The sequence below is a fragment of the Parasteatoda tepidariorum genome, chromosome 6, assembly GCF_982258835.1.
Source record: "Parasteatoda tepidariorum strain Cologne lab strain chromosome 6, Ptep-v5.0, whole genome shotgun sequence".
Taxonomy (NCBI): domain Eukaryota; kingdom Metazoa; phylum Arthropoda; class Arachnida; order Araneae; family Theridiidae; genus Parasteatoda; species Parasteatoda tepidariorum.
The window spans coordinates 115197178-115213535 of NC_141760.1; positions in this window are offsets into that span (position 1 = coordinate 115197178).

Consider the following 16358-nt stretch of genomic DNA (forward strand, 5'->3'; position numbering starts at 1 on the left):
ATTATCAGGAAAAAAATCTACTTGGTATCATAAAGAAAGAGTAAAAGATATAATGAAATAATTAGTGAATCACACGTGGTCAGATAATTAAAAATTTAATTTCACAACTCAGATGTTAGGACGACATTTAAGATACTGAGATATTTTAAGACGCTTAAAAATTTGGCTACGTATTCGACAGCTTTTTATGTTCTGTATCTTTATACTCTTTGTAGTGACTTATAAAACATCAAAACTATTTTAGATAATCTATGTTAAAGTCACGAGAAACAAAAAAAAAAAAAAAAGACAATCAATAATTTATATTTTTTCTTCAAAAAAATAGTATGTTTAGTAAATAATCAGCTGTTTTGCATTGAAAGAATGTTTTTAATTTCTTAACAAGGTTTTATTCCTAGCTAGCTGACAATAATTCTTTTTAAGAAAGCTTGACTATAATTTAGAAAGGAACTTTACTTTAAAGAAAACCTAAATTAAAGAACTGAAAAAATTGATTAGTATTTTAATGAAGAAATAATAAACGTAAAAGGGTAAAGAATAAGATTCTTAAAAATGTCAAAATTTACTTAAATAATTAGTAAAATAGTTCTGCGAAACACTTGTGAAACACTTCTGGAAATTTCTTTTAAGATTAAGACGATATAAGATAAACCAACCAGTGATGAAACACACCCCAGTGAAGGAACATTTCATAGATATTTTTTAAAAATAATATTTTAAACGTTTTAATTTAGATTGATTGGTAACAGTAGCTTTCTACCTAACAATAGGAAGTCATCTAACAATGCATTGAGTTACCTGGTCTTAGAGTCTTCATTGGAAAAAGTTTTGAGTTTGTTATTATCTGTTCAACGCCTTGTTTCTTTGACAAAATTATAAGGTCAGTGTTTGTAGTTATCCGTTTAAAGTACAATTAATTGAATAAAATAATGCTTTTTTTTCTCATTGTGAAAAAGAGAATTAAAAATATGGTTATTGAAGTTACGTTTTATTTATTTCAAGCATCATAACATAAGCAAGTATTGAGATTAGGGAGTGCTTATTAACTGGATTACCAAACGATAAAAAACCAATGAATAAACAAGTGTTCCTTTACTGGGATTTTTTCAAGTTAATGAAAATAAAAGAAAAATTTTAATCTTCTTGTACCTTTTGCCATATTATTCATCAAAATTATGTTAAAAATACGAAAAACAACTTCTAACCAGTGAAGGAACAGGCATGTTCCTTCACTGGGAATAGATTTCCCAGTGAATGAACAGTATGTGTGAAATATGATTTTACATGGATAATTAGTAGTTCTGTGACATGGAGGACTCCTAAAATTCAGTTAAATATTGCATGAATAGTTCCTATAACAATTTCATTTCAAAATGCAAATTTAATTGCTAAATTTATTTAATGAATTATAATACCGTAAACCGGGGCGAGTCTACCCATTTTTTTCAGTTTGTCAACTTTCAAGTGGTCAAACTTTTGTAAATATTAAAGAAAAAAGGCTTTTAATAGGTGTTTCGGAATCGCTATTTATCCCTCTTTAAAGCTGTGAAATCGATTTTAGAAAATATTAACAGTTACGCTGTTACTGTATATTTTTATAGAACTGCTGACAAATCTCTCGTATGGGGCGACTCTACCCATTCTACTAAAATGAATGTTAACATTGTAAATAATCAAATTTTACTATTAAATTGTTATTTTAGTTACCATATGGGATATGTATGAAGTAAAATTCCTAACTTTATTATATATTCCATTTTTTTATTCATAAAATAACACAAATTGAGTATTTGATCGATTATCACATTTTGATCACAGTTTTGTTTTTATAATCATTAACATTATAAAATAACATTTTTTTCTCATTATTGTTGATAAAAATAAATTAAAATTAATATAAATTTACAATTAAATAATTAATAAATAATAATAATTAAAGATTATTAACAAAATCGAAATTCAAACATTGGGATAATCATGAAAAATCCTTTCCCCATTCTTTTGGGAGGTGTGATTTTTCTTACAATGTTTTCTCGTTGAAATATAATATTAAATAAAAAAAGTTAATTTTGTAATATAAAAATTGAAAAAATAGGTAAAATAAACATATTTTATATTTACATTTATATTTAACCTATAAATTTTCTTATTACTGATAAATTTATCAATGCAGAATTGAAATAATATACTCAAATTCATTTAAAATTACTTAATTTTAATATAAACAAAGTTCTAAATTATATTATTATGCTTTATTAAAACTAAATACGAATGGGTAGACTCGCCCCGCGAATTCTGGCTTTTTGTTCACAACAGCAAAACTTACATTTTTTTGTTTTTTTTCATATAAAATTAATGTAATCTTAGTCTTAGATAAGTTTATCACTTAACCAAAGTGAAAATAATAATAATAATAATATACTTACGGAGCACCAACTAAAAGTTTGCTGATTTTCAATACAAATCTCTCAAAAGACGTTTGAACAGGTCGGTTAAAAAGACAACAAATAAATAAAAACGGATCAAACTACTACAGCTCCATCTTCCTTAGAGTCTGAACTAAGTCCTCCGTCGGTAAAAAAAATTTTTTTTGCAATTTAAAATAGTGAAAATTAAATAAAACTAAAATGGGTAGACTCGCCCCGGTTTACGGTATTAATTTTATTGTTATTTATTTTTATAAATGTAGTGATTAGTTATTACATCATACCTTAGATACCTTAATAAACTATGCTTACTGACTAAATATAACAACTAAATACAATAAGAAAAGCTTGAATGGGAAATTTCTTTGCAGGCTTTTGTGCCAATAATGAGCTAAATTGTTATCTTATTGCGGTCTTTAATGTCCTGACGGGAACTAGTAGGAAAAATCCATTTAAAGACAATCATTCAGGTGAAAAATGGGTAAAGTTTTTCTTAAGGCGACATCCACCGATAACTCAGTGCAATGCGAAGATAATTTCAAAAGGCAAAACTTCCCTTAGAGAATAATATTCGAAATACTGGTTTTACGAACTTTGGATGAATCTTTAGGAGGGAAGTAGCCCTGGCATCCTTTTAGAAAGTGATTGCATTTACAATGCGAACGAAACAAGAATTGAATACTGCCCTTAAACGGGAAAAATCCTTGGCCCTAAAAATTACAAGGATTTATATTCTTAAGTACCCAGGAAAGAAAAAGTACCTCCACTGGTAGTTTTTCCTTACTGAAGAATTCTTTGAGATATTACAGAATCAGTCCCTGCTACATATTTCATTGGAAGAAGCGATTCTTGAAATGAAACAATGACCGCAGCGACATTTTACAAATATATTGCAAATGTTTCTACCCATGGCTAATTAAAAATGCTATCAAATTCCCTATTTTGCTTGTTTTGGATATGTATAAATCTTATATTCATTAGAAACTGAGCAAGTTATGTTCATCAAAACAAATTTTCTGGTTTAGTTATCTACCTAATTCATGGAACTCTCCCGTTAGATCTTGAAAACAAAAGAATAGTAAAACATATGCCGGGAAAATTTTACATCCATTTTTAAATAAGATTTTAAGGCATCAACTGATGAAGTTAAAATGCTTTTATGAAATGCGATATTTTTCCATTCGATGTAGAAAACGTTTACTTTAACAAATGCATGTGAGACAGACACCAAGAGTTAATGAGCAAGACAGCTTATTAACAAAACACATGCTTTGAGAGTAACGATGCTCTATTTCTTCAGAAGCTTGTGAAGGAAATCTCACAAGTTATGTTGCAAATTTTTAAAGGAACATTGACAGAAAAATTTTATCTCCCAAATATCCAATAGCCTGTGCTTTTCTCAATATTGAAGAATTTATTTCAAAAAGAAAATTTGGTTAATCAAATTTTGGCACTGAAGCTGATACAACTAACATTGATAATGAAAGTATCTTGAAAACTGATTTTGAGATAAGCCCTCTTGAGGCATTGTTAGTTGCAAAAAAATTGGTTCCATAAGTAAATGGTAAGTACTGCTGAAGATCCACTAGATATAAGTCAATGGGAGATGGATTTTACTCAAACTTAAAACTCCTTTTTCTCATTTATTATCCACTGAGGAATTCTAGAAATGGTACTGGAAAAATGAAAAGAAATTTTGAAGATACATTTACATTGGCCAAAAATTTGGAAAAAAGAGGAAGGTTAAATCAAAAGAAAAAGAAATAAATTACTTTTTTGCATTAACTTCAGAAAAAGAACGAAAATTTAAAGAGATTGAAAGAGCTGGAAAAAAAAGTTATAGCAGAAAGTATGACGAAGAGAAGAAAAATACTTAAAAAAAATTTTAAAAAAAGCTTAAAAAATATAGGGAAAAAAGTAAACAAAAAAATGATCTAATTATAATAATAATAAAAACATCACCGGATTACACAATGATAAACGCTCATAATTTAGAACGGACTACTAAACTGTGAGAAAAAAAAATGAAAAACATATTTTTAAATTATGTATTCAAACATATTTTACTTTCCATTCCATGCCTGAAAAAAGTAACATTTTCCACGTTAACTGTGGTTATATGTTGTAATTCCAAGAAAAATCTTGTTTTTAGGCATTTGTGTGGCCTATGGATTCCTAACGAGCATCAAACATTCTCAAAATTAAGTGTTCATTCACTGGAAAATTTAGTGTTTATTCACTGGTAAGAACTGTTCCTTCACTTGGTTATCTTACTACTTATTATTTAAGCCACCAAAAGCTTAAAACAATATTATGTAAGTTATCTAAATTTTTTTTACATAATTTGCATTTAATAACAAATACGTCGACACTATCATTTAGCTAAAATTACAAATTTTGAGATTTTTATGATTTTTTTTTAAGGGCAAGTTAAGCTTAAGTGTTCATTCACTGGTTAGTTTACCCTATAAGATGTTGAGAAATTTGCGATGTTGTGAGAGATGCTTAAAAATGTTGACTACGCATTTTTATTGATATTTATAAAATATATATTCAAGAAATTGATAAATATTTTATTCCAAATTTATTCATATTCTTCATTGCCAAATTTATTCATATTCCAAATTCTTTACTAAATTGCAAATCGATATTTAGAAGACTAAAAAAGAAACATTGTATTTTATAGTTTAAAAAAAATAAAAGTAAAAAGATTAGCAAACGATTATTAGCGAAAAAAATATGAATGAAATTTTACGCGACGCGCGCGAAGTCTAGTTCTCGCAAGTTTATCACATTTTAATATTAATCGCCCTATTTAATCATTTCTTTATTGTCGCCAAATTAATTTTTTTTAAATAATTAATTTTAATTTTTCTCAGCTTCTAATAAATAAAAACAGTTGAAACTTTAGATTTTTCAATTGAAAAATATGTAGATTAATATGGTATAAAAAAATTCATACCTTATAATTCAATATTTCTTCATTTTCAATTTAATTAAATAATAAAAAATAATTAATTATTATTAAAAATTATTTTTTTCATGAAATTATTTTTGGGTAAGTGATTTTTATGACTGGGTGAAATTTTCTTTGAATTGCTTAATTAGTTTTAAAAATATGACTAAAAACGTAAAAAGTGAAATTAACAGTAAGGGGTACGAACTTTGGATCGCTCTCCTGACCAAACTATGGGGACCATATTTCCCAGATTGCGGCTACCCCCTATATTTTGAAGGTTAAGAATCCAAATATGTAAAAAAAAATTATATGTTTATTCAGAGAAAGTACGTTTTTGTGTCTGATTTCGTAACTTAATTAATAGTTAGCAATAATTAATTAGCATATTTGAGGTCACCCCCAGGAACCATTAAGATTGGCACTTAGTACGTGAAAATCCGATCATTAGAACGAAAGTTATTCAGGGTGATATCTTTTTTTTTTTTGCGGACTGTACATTGCTACAAAATTAAAAACATTTGTTTTCAGAAAATTCAAATTCAAATTTTTCAAAAAAATTGAATTTTTAAAAATTTATTTTTTTAAAAATTGTTCTTATAGCGTATAAAATGCTACTGTTTACGCCAAACGATCAATGTTGTGAGTTTATGGCATAGAGCCAAGGCCTATTTTCTCTTTTAATACTTGGATGATTTTCTAAGATAGATGCTCTGACCTATTAAATTAACGTAATAAATTAGCTATCCAACTGTCATAGCAGCAATTAATTATTTATATAAGCTGTTATGCTTATACACTAATGGATAAACTAATTTTCTGTAAGCTATTTGAGCTTAGAAATGTATATAGCACAAATATTTATTTTCAAAATAAATAATTGTTTAAAATTTATCGACGAAAATTTGGTTAAATATGTTCTAATGTACTAATTTTTTGAAATTCGATTTCTCATGATCTATTTGGCCGAATTCGCACAATTTTTTTAAATTGTATCTTGTAAAATTACATTTTTAAAAATGATGTAAAACATTGCTTATTTCACAATTTAAAATTTTTTGAATATTATTGAATAAAATAATAAAAAACTATATTTACGACAAATTATTCTTTGCGTCGAATTTGTCTTAAGATAAATGAAATTCATAGTTCTATGCAAAAACTTTTAAATTCACTTATGAAGTTCTATATTTATGTTATGTCAAATAAATAGTCAAAAAGTTAAATTAACATTAAGGGATTAATTTTGGATAGCTTTCCTGACTAAACTATTAGGACTATATTTCGAAAATTGCGACTGCACGCTGTATTTTGGGGATCAGAAATTCAAATCAATGGCGAAGAAAAGTATTTATTTATAGAAAGTGCGTTTTTGTGTTTGATTTCGTAACATCATGTGCGCTAATTAATTAGCATATTTAAGGTAACTTTCCTAGAATCATTAAGATTGATTCTATCATTAGATCAAAAGTTATTCAGAGTGGTCCATTTTTTCGGCTCAATGTACAGTGCGCAAAATAAAAAAGATATTGAGCTGAATAACTTTCGATCGGATATAAATGATCGGATTTTAACGAATTAAGTGTCAATCTCAATGGTTTCTGGTGGTGATCTCAAATATGCTAATTATTTATAGCTAATTATCAGTTAAGTTACGAAATCAGACACTAAAACGTACTTTCTCTGAACAAACACATATATTTTTCATAAGATTTGGATTCCTGAGACTCAAAATATAAAGGGTTGACAAAATTTCAAAAAAATTGGAAAATTGGATTGTGACGATTCGAGCATTAGATCAAAAATTATTTAGAGTAATCCATTTTTATTTTCCCGTACTACAATATATGCAATGTATTTATTTATTAATTTTAGACTGTTTTCCAGCTCGGATATGTTTTTATAAATTTCTATGAATACTTTTTGTTTCATTTTATTTATAAAAATGTTTCTAATGAAGTTAATTGCCAAATTTAGAAGTATTTTTGGCCGGGATCGCCTGGTTGACAGATCGCAAGATTCGAATTTAGTCGGCTGAAGACTAACCGTGTAATAAATGGTGGCTGGTGTACGTTAAATCTGTCGGGTCACTAAGTCCTCCATACTCCCATAACAAATCAATATCTGTTTGGGTACTGAATCGGAGATTGATCGTTTTCTGGTTCAGGTCACAATTACGATCTGCCGATGAGTGTATGGATGTATGAGTAGCTCCACTCTAAAAATGGATGTGGTAGAAGTCGAATTCTTATCCGTAGATGGCGCCATTGGAAAATAAGAAATATCGCACCCCCTCTGCCTCAATGGCCGACGACAACAGAAGTATTTTTTAAAACTTTTGAAAAGTGTTACAAAATACTTATTACCTTTAAAAAAATGTTTCGAAAGGCGCAATTCAATGAATAAAATGAAACAATAAAAATAATTTGTAATTAGAAAGTAATTAGTAATAGCAATTATAAGTAATTAGTAAGAAATAATTAACAATTATTGATATAATTCTGCTTAGGTTAACATAGAGGGAATCCTTTTTCATTTCAAATATGTTCTTTTCTGTGAAAAGATTAAATTGAAATGAAAATTAGTAGAGAGTATTAAAAAGGTATGATTTATTATTATAAGTTAAAGTTTTAACGCCTAATTACAGACTTTTTCCACGAAATTTGCGTCGGTTCATTATATTATATTGCAAGAGTTTCGGTTTGAATTCCAGCGGCGTTCTTAAAATACCAGGGTTTTTTCCCTTTTTCAGAGAGAATCACCCTTCCCCCTTAAATTCATATAATAGAATCAACATTTTTATTAACGGTTTTGCGTGCCGATCCCTGGTCTATTGGTTTCTGCACTGGACTAAGGGGCCAGTGGTTGTGGGTTCGAATCCCACAGCAGGCATGGATGTCATTTTCTCTGTGTTCTACGTCCTTTCTTCTGTGTGAATGTAACCCGCACTATAAACGGGTTTGTGGATGTGGGTGACGCTACTCCACCATAGTGGCTTAGTCACAGGTGCCCACTGGATAACGATAAGGTAGGTACTTTATTTACGTCGCACTAGAGTTCGACAATGGGCTATTAGCGACGGTCTGGGAAACATACCATTGCAATTTTGATCCTCTGCAAACGGGATGGCTCCCCAGTTTTGGTAACCCGATGACCTGGGCGTGAAGTGTAGCACTTTACGGTCGAACAGTTTCAATGAGGACCCATATCGCACTCCCTCGGCCCCAACGCAGTCTGATCCAAGTGGTCACCCACTCGCTTACTGACAGCAGCCAGGGATGCTTGACTTCGGTGTTCTACTGGGAACCACATCTTTACGATCAGTTCAGTGCTGGACGGGTAATCATAAGAGAGTAGCAATTCTGTGGCCAATGGGAAATAGACACAAGTGCCCGCCATTAAAAAAAAAAAACTCTTTCTCCGAGAAAGAATATAATTCACAAGAACTTGATTGAATGGCCGATTGAAAGGGAAAATAAAGGCACCTATTAACTTATTCGATCGGATTAATGATGACAAGACTGACCTTTTCACCGAACTTTAAGCTATGTGTTTTATTGCGACTTAATAGCTTTTCACATTGATTCTGAGAACAATCAATTGCAAACACTTTGAGAAGTTTCCACATAAACACAAATCTGAAGCTTCACGAATGCAATTTATTCTAGGATTAATTTTTTAATTATTCAACTGAATAACTCCGTAGTTATACTTCCTTATTTAGGCCTTGCATACAGTGTTCAATCATAATTTTATATTTTATTTTATAACCGTCGCTGAACGGCAAACAAAATTTCTTGGATTTACGACTGCTAATGTTTATTTCCATAACCTTGCAATTTTGAACCCAGTCCAGAAGACAAGTGCAGCTTTGGATTAAGTATTGGGAGAAATTTGATGGGTGGTGGACTTTGTGATGAAACCAACAAACATTTTTATTACATGGGGATGAAAACCACGAAACCTTCACGCGACTAGACTGACGGCAAAGGACCCATGGACCCGTCCATCACATGCGAAATTCGTATCCCAGCAATAGCGGGTTGATTCGAATTCCGCACCCGGCATCAGTTTTTCAAATATTAATTAATTCATAAAATTTAATTAATTTATTTAAGTTTTTTTATGAAAGAAATTTTTTTAATTATTTGATAAAAAGTAACAAAATAAAGTATTTCCTTATTGTCCTAAATAGGTATTGACTTTGAAAAAATTACATTTCTTGCTCATGGTTCGGACAAATTAAGAAGTTAATTCGGAAAAATGGAAGTTTCCCTCCTTCCAAAAATAAAAGATTCTCTGTCTACACAACTGAAGAAGTACTTTCAAAGACCGATACGTGGAGTGTAAAAAAAGAATATTTTTTCTTCTTCTGGTGATGAAAACAAAACAAGTGCATTTCGAGCATTTTTCTATTCAGCGACACAATGCAATAAACCGAGACTCTTTTATTATACAACTTTGAGAAAAAAAAAATTTCCCATAACGATGCAAAAGGCTCCATTTTGGTGAAACTTATTTATTTAGTTTTAGTTATTTTTTTAGCGTACAAACAGGAGCAGCTGCAAGTTAGAATGTAAAATTACATTCGTATCGATTATGTATAAATAAAAGGTATATTTGTAAAAATTGCTTGTTCATTTAATTCAAAATTGCTAATCAATGAATTGACGTACAAAGAATGTCATTTTAAATATGTAGTCAGTTGAGTCTTGAAAAGTGTTTCTGAATCTGGACTATAAGGAGCTTCAAATACATAAATCATGGCTTTAAAATATCGATTTTCTTCTAACCTTTTAAAGATATCCATAAAAGAGCAAATTAATCCTTCCACAGCCACCGAACAACATTTTAGTGGCTTACTTAAATGAACTTAGTAGCAGAGTTAAAAAAATTTTATGTAAAGAAATAATATATATATATATATATATAAATATATAAATAGAATTTCATATCTACTAATTTGTAAACGTATTTAAAATTTTATATCTACCAATTTGTGTATATATTTAGAATTTTGTGTCTCTACTAATTTGTATAGGTATTTAGAATTTTATTTCTACTAATCTGTCTAGAGTCACAAAGGAGAATATATTTTTCTTTCGTTTGGTATCAATAAAAATTTAAAAAAAAAAGAATCTGAGATGAAGAGAAAAAAAGAATAGAAGATATCACTGAGAGAGAAACTGTTCTATTGTAAGTTGGATAACAAAAACATTTCCAAAGCCTATAGAATTTCTGTTCACTTTTATAAATTCTAAGTTGAATTGAATTTATAAAAGTAAATCTTTAAAAGGAATTCTATTAACAACATACGAACCTGTCAGATGCAATAGACTCCTTTTTATTTTCTTGAATTAAATTATTTATGGAGACAGGGCAAGTTTGTGTCTTATTTTTAAGAAAGATTTTATTTGTACTTCCATTTTTGTATGATACTTTTTACGTAACTTCTCTTAAAGAAATGTTTTAAAAGTAAGTATGTTTTCTTTATCTGAGTTGGAGTTCGTATTTGACTGAATATAGTACAGATTAACATCGATTACTCAAATCGAATCTCGTTGATCCGAATAAAGAATGGAACTTTTTTTTAACGACGAGCATGTAGTTTTTTTTAAAATTATTATTATAAGCTTGCAATAGTTCTTTTTATTCTTATTATAAGCTTGTAATAGTTCTTTTTATTCTTATTATAAGCTTGCAATAGTTCTTTTTATTCTTATTATAAGCTTGCAATAGTTTTTTTATTCTTATTATAAGCTTGTAATAGTTCTTTTTATTCTTATTATAAGCTTGTAATAGTTCTTTTTATTCTTATTATAAGCTTGCAATAGTTTTTTTATTCTTATTATAAGCTTGTAGTAGTTTTTTATTCTTATTATAAGCTTGTAATAGTAATATGCTGTCTTGAAACAATATTTCTCTTTGTATTCCATGATTATGGGAGAATCAAATTAACTATTAATTAATTGGCGTGTTGCTTTGATTTTTCTAGAGAAGTCTAAAAGGCTGTAATTTTTGTTATTTCATCCATTTTTCTCCATTATTCAATTAATACTATTAGATCACACTCTCCCTATAGCTTGTTCAAATTTTCGATCGTTAATTAAATACTTTTTATTCAAGTTCAAAATTTTTTTTTTTGAACTTGTAGTGGACACTTGATATTAATACAGTTTTTTCAAACATTAAATAATTCATTAAATTTATTTAATTAATTTCAGTTTTATATGGAAATTTTTTTTTAATTATTTTCTAAAAAGTAACTAAAATAGAATTTTTCTTCGTAGGAATTGACTTTTATTACTTATTACTAGTTTAGTTTTCACGACATCATGAGTTTACCTTCGGATGTACAGATGCGCATTACGTTACATATGAGCGTATTGCGTTTAAGCGTATTGCGTTACATATGAGAGGCGTGTTGCGTTACATATGAAAATAAAAATCATAAATGTAAATAGAATTGGGTAGAAGTTTGTAAGTAATACTCTCAATGAAATTATGAAATTAATTTGCATGAAATTAACTTGAATTAATGAAATTAAGTTCGAGCATTGATTACATCAGACGACAAGTCAGAATGCTTTGTACAAATGATTCATTAAAAAATAAAGAGTACCATTATTGAGGTACAATTGCAAAAAGGAATTTTAAAAGAAAATATCTATTTGCGAAAAAACAACTTTTTAAACTGCCACATTATTATCAAATTTTAATATTGTTTTTCTTTTTAGGATAATCATCATTATCTTAAAAAAAGCAAACAGAAAAGCTGCGTAGTCTCCATCAATTACTTTGGAAAGTGTTATTTTTATTTTATTATTGTATAATAGTCGTTGAATGGCAGATCCAATTTTTGGCGTTTACAACCATTAATGTTCAATACTGTAGCCTTGTAGTTTGAAGCCAATCCAGAAGACAAGGGAACTCCTGGCTCAGTACTCCCAGAGGTATGATTTGTTATGGGAACATGGAGGACTTGATGAAGATGTTGAACATTTAACAGTAACAGACGTTCATTGATATATGTTTTCTATAAAGAGTTCTTATAAGAGATCAGTCTTTTAACTTTATGATATATATTCTCTTCTGTTTTATTAAGCCTAATTCGAATTTGGTTTCATGATTTCTCTGTGATAAATTTTATTTCAAGAATCATATCGCGCATGCATTCTAAGTTAAAAGTTATCGACATAAATTGTTTCGTAAAAATAATTATACTGCCATTAAAATAACGTGAAATATATAAATAAAACATAAATGGAATTTATAAGGCGAAAACTAATTCATCAGAGTGTGAATGAGCGTAAGTTTAGTGTGAAATACGCCTTTTAAAATATATATGAAATCTCGATTGTTAACCTTATAATTTTATATTTTATAATCGTCGTTGAACAGCCGACCCAAATTTTTGGTTTACAACTACTAACTTTCAACTCCATAGTCTTGTCATTTTGAACCCAATCCAAAAGACAAGGGAACTACTGGATCAAGTATCGGGTGAAATTTACATTCGTGGAGGACTTTTAGATGGAACTAACAAGTATTTGCTTTCCATGGAGAACCACGAAAATCTCTCACAGTTAATATGACGACAAAGGGTCTCTAACCCATGATCCTACTACTGAGGATATTTCACGTCAGCACTGTGGTCGGTGCAAGCCGGATACGGATTATTCGTATCGATCTAGATACTCGAACCCGGTTTATTCCTTTACACAATTTATTGGGTTGTTCAACGACAAATTAAGAGTGGCCACTGTTTTAACTGGAGAGTTTCCTACCGCCTCACTTTCTTTCTTTGTTTTAGATCTGAAAAAATTAAAAATAATTTCTTCGTTTTAGTGCATTTAAAAAAAACAGTCCCGCAGTGGACTGATCATTAAGACACGGTTCCCAGCAGATCACCGAAGTCAAGCATCACTGGCTGCTGTCAATGTGCGGGTGGGTGACCACTTGGATCAGTCTGCGTGGGGACCGAGGGTGTGCGGTATTGGTCCTCGTTAAACTGTTCTACCGCAAAGTGCTCGACTTCGCGTGCAGGTCGTTGGGCTACCGAAGCGGGGGTGCCATCCCCTCTGCGGAGGATCAAAATTGTGATGGCATGTTTTCGGATCATCCTCAGGGATGTTTCCCAGACCGTCGCCAATAGCCCATTGTGCAGCTCTAGTGCGACGTAAATGAACAAATCAAATCAAATCAAATAAAAAAAACAACAATTATAATTATTTTAAAAAGTATCTTATAACGATTTTTCACTAATTTTTAAATAAAAATAACCGATACAAATACATTGCTTTAAAATTGCATAGATAAACTGTCTATTCAAAGCCAAATAAAAAGTTACCAGAGAATAAATGACTGTAAGAGATTGCGTGAACAATCCATATAGATTATGATACAAGAGGGCGCTTAAGATGACTGATAGGACGTTGTATATTTTCCAATCAATGATCAATTTTATTGCTCACTTTACCATTATTTTTATTGAAAGATCTTTCGTATCTGACACTTTTAGAGTGAAGAGGTTTGTTGTTTTTTTTATTTTATTTTATCGCAGTTATTGTAATGTTTGTCACATAGGCGATTTCTGTCATAATTTTGTTGAAATGAAATGAGCCAAAAGAAAAAACCTCTCAGTGAGGAAAAGAACTATCAATCCATAAAGGAATAGAATAGATGTGTGGGAATTATGACTAACAGGGAATTATTACTCTGGCTAAAGTCGTGCAAAACATGTTATTATTAAAACACAACAGTGCGTCTTATAATTTGACTTTATTATTATAATTTACTAGTATAATACCTGAAATAATAAATATTCTATATTTATATTACACTCTATAACAAAAAAATCGATGCACCAAGAAGGAGTTGTCCGATTGAAACGAAAATTGGTGGATAGGAAGACAATGTACAGAATAGTAAATGATTAAAATTTCAGAACAATTGAATAATTTATTGTAGAGTTACAGTAACAAGTTCAATAAGGTGTTGACCAGCCTCTAGCTTGGATACAAGCTGCCACACGGCGTGGCATAGTCCGAAAAAGCTCCCAGATGGTCTCTTGCGGTATTTCGTGCAAAAATTCGATCCAATTGTCGAACGAGGTCATCAACATTCTGTGCCAGATGCAATCGCCTTCCCATCATATCCCAGACATGCTCGATGGGAGAGAGATCTGGTGATCTGGCAGGCCAAGGAAGAGTTTGACAAGCTTGCAGACAGTTCATAGCAACACGTGCCGTATGTGGTCTGGCATTATCCTGCTAAAAAACCACCCCAGGGCGCTGCAAAAGGAACGGTAGCAAAACAGGTCTTAGGATGTCGTCGACGTACCGCTGTGCAGTAAGTGTACCTCTAATGACGACCAAAGGGGTCCGGCTGTCAAAGGAAATGGCACCCCAGATCATAATGCCTTGTTGAGGGCCGGTGTGGCGTGCAATAGTGAAGGCAGGATCCCCCCTCTCCCCTGTGCGTCTTCGCTGATCGTCAGGACACAGTTGGAAGCGGGATTCGTCGCTAAAGACTATACGCCCCGGTCGGCATCATTCCAGCCTGATCGAGCGTCGATTTTGCGCGTCTTAGTGCGTTTTTGGTGCGTCGATTTTTTTGTTATAGAGTGTATAGCACAACTAAAATGTACGTACTGTATAGCACAACTGAAATGCTGAGAATATTCGGTGAATTACATACCCATTGAATACGCTTCGGTAGCCGTAATATACTTCCGTACATCGTTGTAAAAGTTTCAGAGACAATTTTCAGAAATTTTTGTAGTTCCGTTGTTGGGGAGGGGGGAGGCTTCCTTTAGCCCTAAACATAGCGTTTTAGGGGCAATTCTTTAATAGTGTAAATAAGTCTGTACTTGATGTAAGGATTTTCCAGTATGGGTTATCTGGATTTAACTAAACCTTTTCTAAGTTTCTAAGCGATTCAGCTTTCGACTGAATTATTCATTCACATAAGTCTAGGATTTTTTCTGCACTAAATTCGAAAAAGGTAATTACATAGCAGTTCTTACAATGTGTACTGTAAAAAATTCCAGATCAAAGTATGGTAAAAAGCACTCTGAGAGTCGCATCCATAAAATCCATTTTTACAGTAAAAATTTATGCAGTACTTTTTACAGCAATATTTACTTACTATGATGACGTTAAAATGGATTTTACGGTAAAAACAGCAATTTCATCCTGATTTTTTCTTACTTTTTCCACTATTTTTACTGGAATTTTTTTTACGGTGTGGATACAATAGATCGATGCGAAATACAAATTCAAAAAAAGAAAAAAAAAATTTAATTTTTTTCCTTGGTACTTACATTTTGGTGCTAATTTTAACAGAGAAGAGACCTTTAATTAAAATTGTTTTCAGGAGACTTTTAAGAAAATGTTGGAAATATATTCTTATGAAGCCATTTACTACTGGTATTCCACTTTATCTGAGACGATAAACGCGTCTCTTTATTAACTGGATAATAGATTCACTCTGCCTGCTTCTACAAGACACCATTCAGAATATGAGGAACGTCAGTTGGCAAACCTTTGCAAAGTATTGTAAAAACATATTTTTTATTTTATAACAGTTGTTGAACAGCTGACCCTAATTTTTAGATTTACGACTACTAATGTTCAACTCCGTAGGCTTATAATTTTGAACCCTATCCAGAAGACAAGGGAACTCCTGGATTTGCACCTGGATCCTTTTTGATGGAACAAACCCGCATTTGCGTTACATGGAGAGGAAAACCAAGAAAACGGTTAGCTGACGGCAGAGGGACTCTAACCCTTGATCCGTCTACCATGAAGATATTTCACGTCAGCACTGTGGTCGGGGCAAACCGGATGCGGAATTCGTATCGCCGGGATTCAAACCCTGTTCACCTCATTGGAAGGCTCTATCTGCTGAGCCATCACGGCTCGTAAAAAGATCTTTTGACGTATTCCTGAAAGTATGACGTAGATGACAATTTT